The sequence below is a fragment of the Triticum aestivum genome, chromosome 4B (assembly GCF_018294505.1).
Source record: "Triticum aestivum cultivar Chinese Spring chromosome 4B, IWGSC CS RefSeq v2.1, whole genome shotgun sequence".
In the NCBI taxonomy this organism is placed as follows: Eukaryota; Viridiplantae; Streptophyta; class Magnoliopsida; order Poales; family Poaceae; genus Triticum; species Triticum aestivum.
In genome coordinates this window covers 393,261,588-393,272,010 of record NC_057804.1, presented here as the reverse complement: position 1 = coordinate 393,272,010, position 10,423 = coordinate 393,261,588, and positions in this window count along the sequence as shown.

The window sequence follows — 10,423 nt, the reverse complement described above, 5'->3', positions numbered from 1 at the left end:
GATGAGTCCGGCATGCAGATTGTCTTCGGCATTGCAAGGCGAGTTCTTCTCTAAATCCAGAGTACCTGTTGTAATGAGTAGTGTCTGGCTTCCCATTAATGTTGCACTCCTCGGCTTCTATACTTTAATAATGGCAATCTCCACGTGTTGAGCGAATGCGAGAAGTTGGGGCATTTTTACATTTGCCACCCTGACCATGTTAGTAGATCGTCTATTAAAGATACGGGGATCCTCAGATCTAAATCACACCATCTTCCCCAAGCAAGGGTTCATCAGAGCGCGCCCGAAAAAGGTCATCCCATCATGGCCGGTCGCCGCAGCTCCTCCTCTCGCTCCCGTAGCGCTAAGCCAGGTGATTGGGAGAAGTGTTCTGTATCTCATGGCCGATTGGTAGAGTTGCAGACCCAGGAGTTCCTCCCGCCTGCATATATGGTCCCCGTCCGAGCCAGACTAGCCACTTACGATGGCGGGGAGCAAGCAGAGAGTGTCCCCAACCCATCAAGGGGGGAGCGAGTATACCTCGTCCCTTTCTTGCTGAGGAGCCAAGGATTTCCAATCCATCCGTTCCTCCGCGGGCTCCTGGAGCAGTACGGCCTCCAGCTGCATAACTTCACTCCTGCTTCGATATTGCACATCGCAGGTTATGTCGCCCTTTGCGAGCTATTTCTGGGCTGCGAAGCTCATTTCGAGCTATGGAAGAGGCTATTCTGCCTCGTCCCTTGCAATCAGGAGGGATCAATATACCAAGTTGGCAGAGCCGAAGTATGACGCATTGCCGGAACCGGATACCTATCCGGCACCCCAAAGAAGACATGTGAAGACTGGCCTTCGGAGTGGTTTTATATAGAGGACGTCCCCCTTCCGGATCCCATCTGGGTAGGCCTTCCCGAGTTTGTCAATGCCCCACTGAAGAAATGCCGTAGCTGGCGTCCCTGGAGCCCCAGGAGGAACATAATAGAGAGGTCCTTTATCTGATGGGCCGGATAAAAACGCTAGCCAAATCAGGATTGACAATAATCGAGGTTATGTCAATATGCATAATGCGGGGGGTGCAGCCACTTTAGTATCGGGGGAAACCCATGTGGCACTTCAACGGAGAAGACGATGCCACCCGCTGCGGTCGTAAAGGTCCGGACTCCGCCACCGCTCTGGTGAAAATACTGTCTGATTTGTATAAAGGAGAAGAAGAGGAGAAGAAGAGGAGAAGAAGAGGAGTTTCTCCGCATTAAGCCGCGGGATGGATTTTCCATGTACAACCCCCCAAGCTGGGTGAGCTGCTATCTTTTTCTCAACTCCATTCATTCCTGCATTCTTCATCACAAATATTTACCTCGCTAATGTTGGGGAACGTAGTAATTTCAAAAATATTCCTACGCACACACAAGATCATGGTGATGCATAGCAACGAGAGGGGAGAGTGTGTCCACGTACCCTCGTAGACCTAAAGCGGAAGCGTTAGAACAACGTGGTTGATGTAGTTGTACGTCTTCATGGTCCGACCGATCAAGCATCGAAACTACGACACCTCTGAGTTCTTGCACACGTTCAGCTCGATGACGTTCCCCGGATTCCGATCCAGCAGAATGTCAGGGAAGAGTTCCGTCAGCACGATGGCGTGGTGACGATCTTGATGTTCTACCGTCGCAGGGCTTCGCCTAAGCACCGCTACAATATTATCGAGGAGAACTATGGTGGAGGGGGGCACCGCACACGGCTAAGAGATCAAGAGATCAATTGTTGTGTCTCCAAGGGGTGCCCCCCTCCCCGTATATAAAGGAGTGGAGGAGGGGGAGGGCCGGCCCTCTCTACGGCTCGCCCTAGGGGAGTCCTACTCCCACCGGGAGTAGGATTCCCCCTTTCCTAGTAGAACTAGGAGCCCTTCCAAGTATTAGGAGTAGGAGAGAAGGAAAGGGAAGGGAGAAGGAGAAGGAAGGAAGGGGGCGCCCCCCTCCCTAGTCCAATTCGGACTCATGGGGAGGGGTGCGGCCACCCTTTGGGGCCTTTCTCTCCTTTTCCGTATGGCCCATTAAGGCCCAATACGAATTCCCGTAACTCTCCGGTACTCCGAAAAATACCCGAATCACTCGGAACCTTTCCGATGTCCGAATATAGTCGTCCAATATATCGATCTTTACGTCTCGACCATTTCGAGACTCCTCGTCATGTCCCTGATCTCATACGGGGCTCCGAACTCCTTCGGTACATCAAAACTCATAAACTCATAATATAACTGTCATCGAAACCTTAAGCGTGCGGACACTACGGGTTCGAGAACAATGTAGACATGACCGAGACATGTCTCCAATCAATAACCAATAGTGGAACCTAGATACTCATATTGGCTCCCACATATTCTACGAAGATCTTTATTGGTCAAACCGCATAACAACATACGTTGTTCCCTTTGTTATCGGTATGTTACTTGACCGAGATTCGATCGTTGGTATCTCAATACCTAGTTCAATCTCGTTACCGGCAAGTCTCTTTACTCATTACGTAATACATCATCCTGTAACTAACTCCTTAGTTACAATGCTTGCACGGCTTATAGTGATGTGCATTACCGAGTGGGCCCAGAGAAACCTCTCCGACAGTCGGAGTGACAAATCCTAATCTCGAATTACGCCAACCCAACAAGTATCTTCAGAGACACCTGTAGAGCACCTTTATAATCACCCAGTTACGTTGTGACGTTTGGTAGCACACAAAGTGTTCCTCCGGTAAACGGGAGTTGCATAATCTCATAGTTATAGGAACGTGTATAAGTCATGAAGAAAGCAATAGCAACATACTAAACGATCAAGTGCTAAGCTAACGGAATGGGTCAAGTCAATCACATCATTCTCCTAATGATGTGATCCCGTTAATCAAATGACAACTCATGTCTATGGTTAGGAAACTTAACCATCTTTGATTAACGAGCTAGTCAAGTAGAGGCATACTAGTGACACTATGTTTGTCTATGTATTCACACATGTATTATGTTTCCGGTTAATATAATTCTAGCATGAATAATAAACATTTATCATGATATAAGGAAATAAATAATAACTTTATTATTGCCTCTATGGCATATTTCCTTCAGTCTCCTACTTGCACTAGAGTCAATAATCTAGTTCACATCGCCATGTGATTTAACACCAATATTCACATCTGTATGTGATTAATACCCATAGTTCACATCGTCATGTGATCAACACCCAAAGGGTTACTAGAGTCAATAATCTAGTTCACATCGTTATGTGATTAACAACCAAAAATTACTAAGGTATGATCATGTTTTGCTCATGAGAGAAGTTTAGTCACCAGGTCTGTCACATTCAGAGCCGTATGTATTTTGCAAATATTCTATGTCTACAATGCTCTGCATGGAGCTACTCTAGCTAATTGCTCCCACTATCAATATGTATCAATATTAAGACTTAGAGTCATCTGGATCAGTGCCAAAACTTGTATCGATGTAACCCTTTACGACGAACCTTTTCTCACCTCCATAATCGAGAAACATATCCTTATTCCACTAAGGATAATTTTGACCAATGTCAGTGATCTACTCCTAGATCACTATTGTACTCCCTTGCCAAACTAGGGAAGAGTATACAATAGGTCTGGTCCATAACATGGCATACTTTTATAGAACCTATGACTGATTCATAGGGAATGAATTTCATTCTCTTTCTATTTTCTGCCGTGGTCGGGATTTGATTCTTACTCAACTTCACACCTTGGAACACAGGCAAGAACTCCTTCTTTGACTATTCTATTTTGAACCACTTCAAAATCTTATCAAGGTATGTACTCATTGAAAAATCTTATCAAGCGTCTTGATCTATCTCTATAGATCTTTGATGCTCAATGTGTAAGCAGCTTCACCGAGGTCTTTCTTTGAAAAACTCTTATTCAAGTATCCTTTTATGCTTTCTAGAAAAAAATCTACATTATTTCCGATCAACAATATGTTATTCACATATACTTATCAGAAATGCTGTAGTGCTCCCACTCACTTTCTTGTAAATACAGGCTTCTCCAAAAGTCTATATAAAACCATATGCTTTGATCAACTCATGAAAGCGTATATTCCAACTCTGAGATGCTTGCACTAGTCCATAGATGGATCGCTGGAGCTTGCACATTTTGTTATCACCTTTAGGATTGACAAAACCTTCTGGTTGCATCATATACAACTCTTCTTTAAGAAAACCATTAAGGAATGCAGTTTTGACATCCATTTGCCAGATTTCATAAAATGTGGCAATTGCTAACATGATTCGGACAGACTTTTAAGCATCGATATGAGTGAGAAAATCTCATTTTATTCAACACGTTGAACTTTGTCAAAAAACTCTTTTCGACAAGTCTAGCTTTGTAGATAGTAACACTACTATCAGCATCTGTTTTCCTCTTGAAGATCCATTTATTCTTAATGACTCACCAATCATCGGGCAAGTCAGTCAAAGTCCACACTTTGTTCTCATACATGGATCCTATCTCAGATTTCATGGCTTCAAGCCATTTCGCGGAATCTGGGCTCATCATCGCTTCCTCATAGTTCATAGGTTCATCATGGTCTTAGTAACATGACTTCTAGAATAGGATTACCGTACCACTCTGGTGCGGACCGTACTCTGGAAGACCTACGAGTTTCTGTAATAACTTGATCTGAAGTTTCATGATCATCATCATTAACTTCCTCATGAATTGGTGTAAGAATCATTGGAACTGATATGAACTACTTTCCAATTCGGGAGAATGTACAATTACCTTATCAAATTCTACTTTCCTCCCACTCACTTCTTTTGAGAGAAACTCCTTCTCTAGAAAGGATCCATTCTTAGCAATGAATATTTTGCCTTTGGATCTGTGATAGAAGGTATACCCAACAGTTTCCTTTGGGTATTCTATGAAGACGCACTTCTCTGATTTGGGTTCGAGCTTATCAGGTTGAAACTTTTTCACATAAGCATCACAACTCCAAATTTTAAGAAACGACATCTTAGGTTTATTGCTAAACCATAGTTCATATGGTGTCGTCTCAACAGATTTAGATGGTGCCCTATTTTTAACGTGAATGCAGCTATCTCTAATGCATAACCCAAAACTGTTGGAAATATGCCCTAGAGGCAATAATAAATTAGTTATTATTATATTTCCCTGTTCATGATAATCGTTTATTATCCATGCTATAATTGTATTGATAGGAAACTCAGATACATGTGTGGATACATAGACAATACCATGTCCCTAGTAAGCCTCTAGTTGACTAGCTCGTTGATCAATAGATGGTTACGGTTTCCTGACCATGGACATTGGATGTCGTTGATAACGGGATCACATCATTAGGAGAATGATGTGATGGACAAGACCCAATCCTAAGCCTAGCACAAAGATCATGTAGTTCGTATGCTATAGCTTTTCTAATGTCAAGTATCATTTCCTTAAACCATGAGATTGTGCAACTCCCAGATACCGTAGGAATGCTTTGGGTGTACCAAACGTCACAATGTAACTGGGTGGCTATAAAGGTGCACTACGGGTATCTCCGAAAGTGTCTGTTGGGTTGGCACGAATCGAGACTGGGATTTGTCACTCCGTATGACGGAGAGGTATCTCTGGGCCCACTCGGTAGGACATCATCATAATGTGCACAATGTGACCAAGGGGTTGATCACGGGATGATGTGTTACGGAATGAGTAAAGAGACTTGTCGGTAACGAGATTGAACAAGGTATCGGGATACCGACGATCGAATCTCGGGCAAGTACAATACCGCTAGACAAAGGGAATTGAATACGAGATTGATTGAATCCTCAACATCATGGTTCATCCAATGAGATCATCGTGGAACATGTGGGAGCTAACATGGGTATCCAGATCCCGCTGTTGGTTATTGGCCGGAGAGTTGTGTCGGTCATGTCTACGTGTCTCCCAAACCCGCAGGGTCTACACACTTAAGGTTCGATGACGCTAGGGTTATAGGGAATAGATGTACGTGGTTACCGAATGTTGTTCGGAGTCCCGGATGAGATACCGAACGTCACGAGGAGTTCCGGAATGGTCCGGAGGTAAAGATTTATATATGGAAAGATGTTGTTCGGGTTCCGAGAAAAGTTCGGTTTTTTCCGGTATTGTACCGGGAAGCTTCCGGAAGATTCCGGAGGGGTCCGGAGGTCCGAAAAATGTTCCACCATGTCCAATACAGCAGCATGGGCTGTAGGGGGAGTGCCCTATCCTTAATGGGCCAGGGGCACGAGCCCCCCCAAGGCCCATGCGCATGGGAGAGGGGAAACCCTAAAGGGGAGGGCCTCCACTTGACTTGGGAGGCACTCGTCCCCCCCTTGGCCGCCGCCCCAACCCTAGATGGGATCTAGGGGGCCATCCCCCCTCTCTCCCCACCTATAAATAGTGGAGGGGTGGGAGGGCAGCCGCACCCAAGTTCTGGCGCAGCCCTCCCCCTCTCCCAAGTCCTCCTCCTCTCCCGCGATGCTTGGCGAAGCCCTGCAGGATTGCCACGCTCCTCCATCACCACCACGCCGTCGTGCTGCTGCTGGACGGAGTCTTCCCCAACCTCTCCCTCTCTCCTTTCTGGATCAAGGCATGGGAGACGTCACTGGGCTGCATGTGTGTTGAACGCGGAGGTGCCGTCCGTTCGGCACTAGGATCATCGATGATTTGGATCACGACGAGTATGATTCCATCAACCCAGTTCACTTGAACGCTTCCGCTTAGCGATCTACAAGGGTATGTAGATGCACTCCCCTTTCCCTCGTTGCTAAATTACTCCATAGATTGATCTTGGTGATGCGTAGAAAATTTTGAATTTCTGCTACGTTCCCCAATAGTGGCATCATGAGCTAGGTCTATGCGTAGTTACTATGCACGAGTAGAACACAAACTTGTTGTGGGTGTAGATGTTGTCAATTTTCTTGCCACTACTAGTCTTATCTTGCTTCGGCGGCATCGTGGGATGAAGCGGCCCGGACCGACCTTACACGTACGCTTATGTGAGACAGGTTCCACCGACTGACATGCACTAGTTGCATAAGGTGGCTAGCGGGTGTCTGTCTCTCCCACTTTAGTTGGAGCGGATTCGATGAAAAGGGTCCTTATGAAGGGTAAATAGAAATTGGCATATCACGTTGTGCTTTTACGTAGGTAAGAAACGTTCTTGCTAGAAACCTATAGAAGCCACGTAAAAACATGCAACAACAATTAGAGGACGTCTAACTTGTTTTTGCAGCATATGCCTTGTGATGTGATATGGCCAAAAGATGTGATGAATGATATATGTGATGTATGAGATTGATCATGTTCTTGTAATAGGAATCACGACTTGCATGTCGATGAGTATGACAACCGGCAGGAGCCATAGGAGTTGTCTTAATTTATTGTATGACCTGCGTGTCAATGAACAACGCCATGTAATTACTTTACTTTATTGCTAAACCGTTAGCCATAGTAGTAGAAGTAATAGTTGGCGAGACAACTTCATGTGACACGATGATGGAGATCATGATGATGGAGATCATGGTGTCATGCCAGTGACGATGATGATCATGGAGCCCCGAAGATGGAGATCAAAAGGAGCAAAATGATATTGGCCATATCATGTCACTTTTTGATTGCATGTGATGTTTATCATGTTTATGCATCTTATTTACTTAGAACGACGGTAGCTTAAATAAGATGATCCCTCGCAATAATTTCAAGAAAAGTGTCCCCCCTAACTGTGCACCATTGCGAAGGTTCGTTGTTTCGAAGCACCACATGATGATCGGGTGTGATAGATTCTAACATTCGAATACAACGGGTGTAAGCCAGATTTACACACGCAATACACTTAGGTTGACTTGACGAGCCTAGCATGTACAGACATGGCCTCGGAACACGGAATACCAAAAGGTCGAGCATGAGTCGTATAGAAGATACGATCAACATGAAGATGTTCACCGACATTGCCTAGTTTGTCTCACGTGATGATCGGACACGGCCTAGTTGACTCGGATCATGTAATCACTTAGATGACTAGAGGGATGTCTATCTGAGTGGGAGTTCATAAGATGAACTTAATTATCCTGAACATAGTCAAAATATCTTTGCAAATTATGTCGTAAGCTCGCGCTTTAGTTCTACTGTTTAAATATGTTCCTAGAGAAAATTCAGTTGAAAGTTGATAGTAGCGATTATGCGGACTAGGTCCGTAAACTGAGGATTGTCCTCGTTGCTTCGAAGAAGGCTTATGTCCTTAATGCACCACTCAGTGTGCTGAACCTCGAGCGTCATCTGTGGATGTTGCGAACATCTGACGCACATGTTTTGATAACTACGTGATAGTTCAGTAATGTTAAACGGTTTAGAGTTGAGGCACCGAAGACGATCTCGAAACATCGCGAAACATATGAGATGTTTCGAGGGCTGAAATTGGGATTTCAGGCTTGTGCCCACGTCAAGAGGTATAAGACCTCCGACGAGTTTCTTAGCCTACAAACAAAGGGAGAAAAGCTCAATCGTTGAGCTTGTGCTCAGATTGTCTGAGTGCCACAATCACTTGAATCGAGTGGGAGTTAATCTTCCAGATGAGATAGTGATGTTTCTCCAAAGTCATTGCCACCAAGCTACTAGAGCTTCGTGATGAACTATAATATATCAGGGATAGATATGATGATCCTTGAAATATTCGCGATGTTTGACACCGCGAAAGTAGAAATCAAGAAGGAGCATCAATTGTTGATGGCTGGTGAAACCACTAGTTTCAAGAAGGGCAAGGGCAAGAAGGGATACTTCATGAAACGGCAAATCAGCTGTTGCTCTAGTGAAGAAACCCAAGGTTGAACCCAAACCCGAGACTAAGTGCTTCTGTAATAAGGGGAACAACCACGGGAGTAGAATTACCCTAGATACTTGGTAGATGAGAAGGCTGGCAAGGTCCATAGAAGTATATTGGATATACATTATGTTAATGTGTACTTTACTAGTACTCCTAGTAGCACCAGGGTATTAGATACCGATTCGGTTGCTAAGTGTTAGTAACTCAAAATAAAAGGCTGCAGAGTAAACGGAGACTAGCTAAAGGTGAGCTGGCGATATGTGTTGGAAGTTTTTTTCCAAGCTTGATGTGATCAAGCATCACACGCTCCCTCTACCATCGAGATTGGTGTTAAACCTAAATAATTGTTATTTGGTGTTTGCGTTGAGCATAGACATGATTGGATTATGTCTATCGCAATACGGTTATTCATTTAAGGAGAATAATGGTTACTCTATTTATTTGAATAATACCTTCAATGTTCTTGCACCTAAAGTGAATAGTTTATTGAATCTCGATCGTAGTGATACACATGTTCATGCCAAAAGATATAAGATAGTAATGATAGTACCACTTGCTTGTGGCACTGCCATGTAAGTCATATTGGTATAAAACGCATGAAGAAGCTCCATGTTGATGGATCTTTGGACTCACTCGTTTTTGAAAAGATTGAGACATGTGAACCATGTCTATTGGTGTATACGCATGAAGAAACTCCATGCAGATGGATCGTTTGGACTCACTTGATTTTGAATCACTTGAGACATGCAAATCATACCACATGGGCAAGATGACTGAAAGCCTCGTTTTCAGTAAAATGGAACAAGAAAGCAACTTTGGAAGTAATACATTTTGATGTGTGCAGTCCAATGAGTGCTGAGGCACGCAGTGGATATCATTATGTTCTTACTTCACAGATGATTTGAGTAGATACTGAGTATATTTACTTGATGAAACACAAGTCTGAATTATTGAATGGTTTAAGTAATTTCAGAGTGAAGTTGAAGATCATCGTGACAAGAGGATAAAATGTCTATGATATGATCATAGAGATGAGTATCTGAGTTATGAGTTTGGTATGCAATTAAGACATTGTGAAAATTGTTTCACAACTAATACCGCCTGGAGCACCATAGTGTGATGGTGTGTCCGAACATCATAGATGCACCCTATTGGATATGGGGCATACCATGATGTCTCTTATCAAATTACCACTATCGTTCATGGGTTAGGCATTAGAGACAACCACACTCACTTTAATAGGGTACCACGTAATTCCGTTGAGACGACACCATTTGAACTATGATTTGGAGAAACCTAATTTGTCATTTCTTAAAAGTTTGGGGCTGCGAAGCTTATGTGAAAAAGTTTCAGGTTGATAAGCTCGAACCCAAAGCGGATAAAATTCATCTTCATAGGACACCCAAAACAGTTGGCTGTACCTCCTAATTCAGATCCGAAAGCAATAGGGATTGTTTCTTGAATCGGGTCCTTTCTCGAGGAAAAGTTTGTCTCGGAAAGTTGAGTGGGAGCATGGTGGAGACTTGATGAGGTTATTGAACCGTCACTTCAACTAGTGTGTAGCAGGGCACAAGAAGTTGTTCCTGTGGTGCCCACACC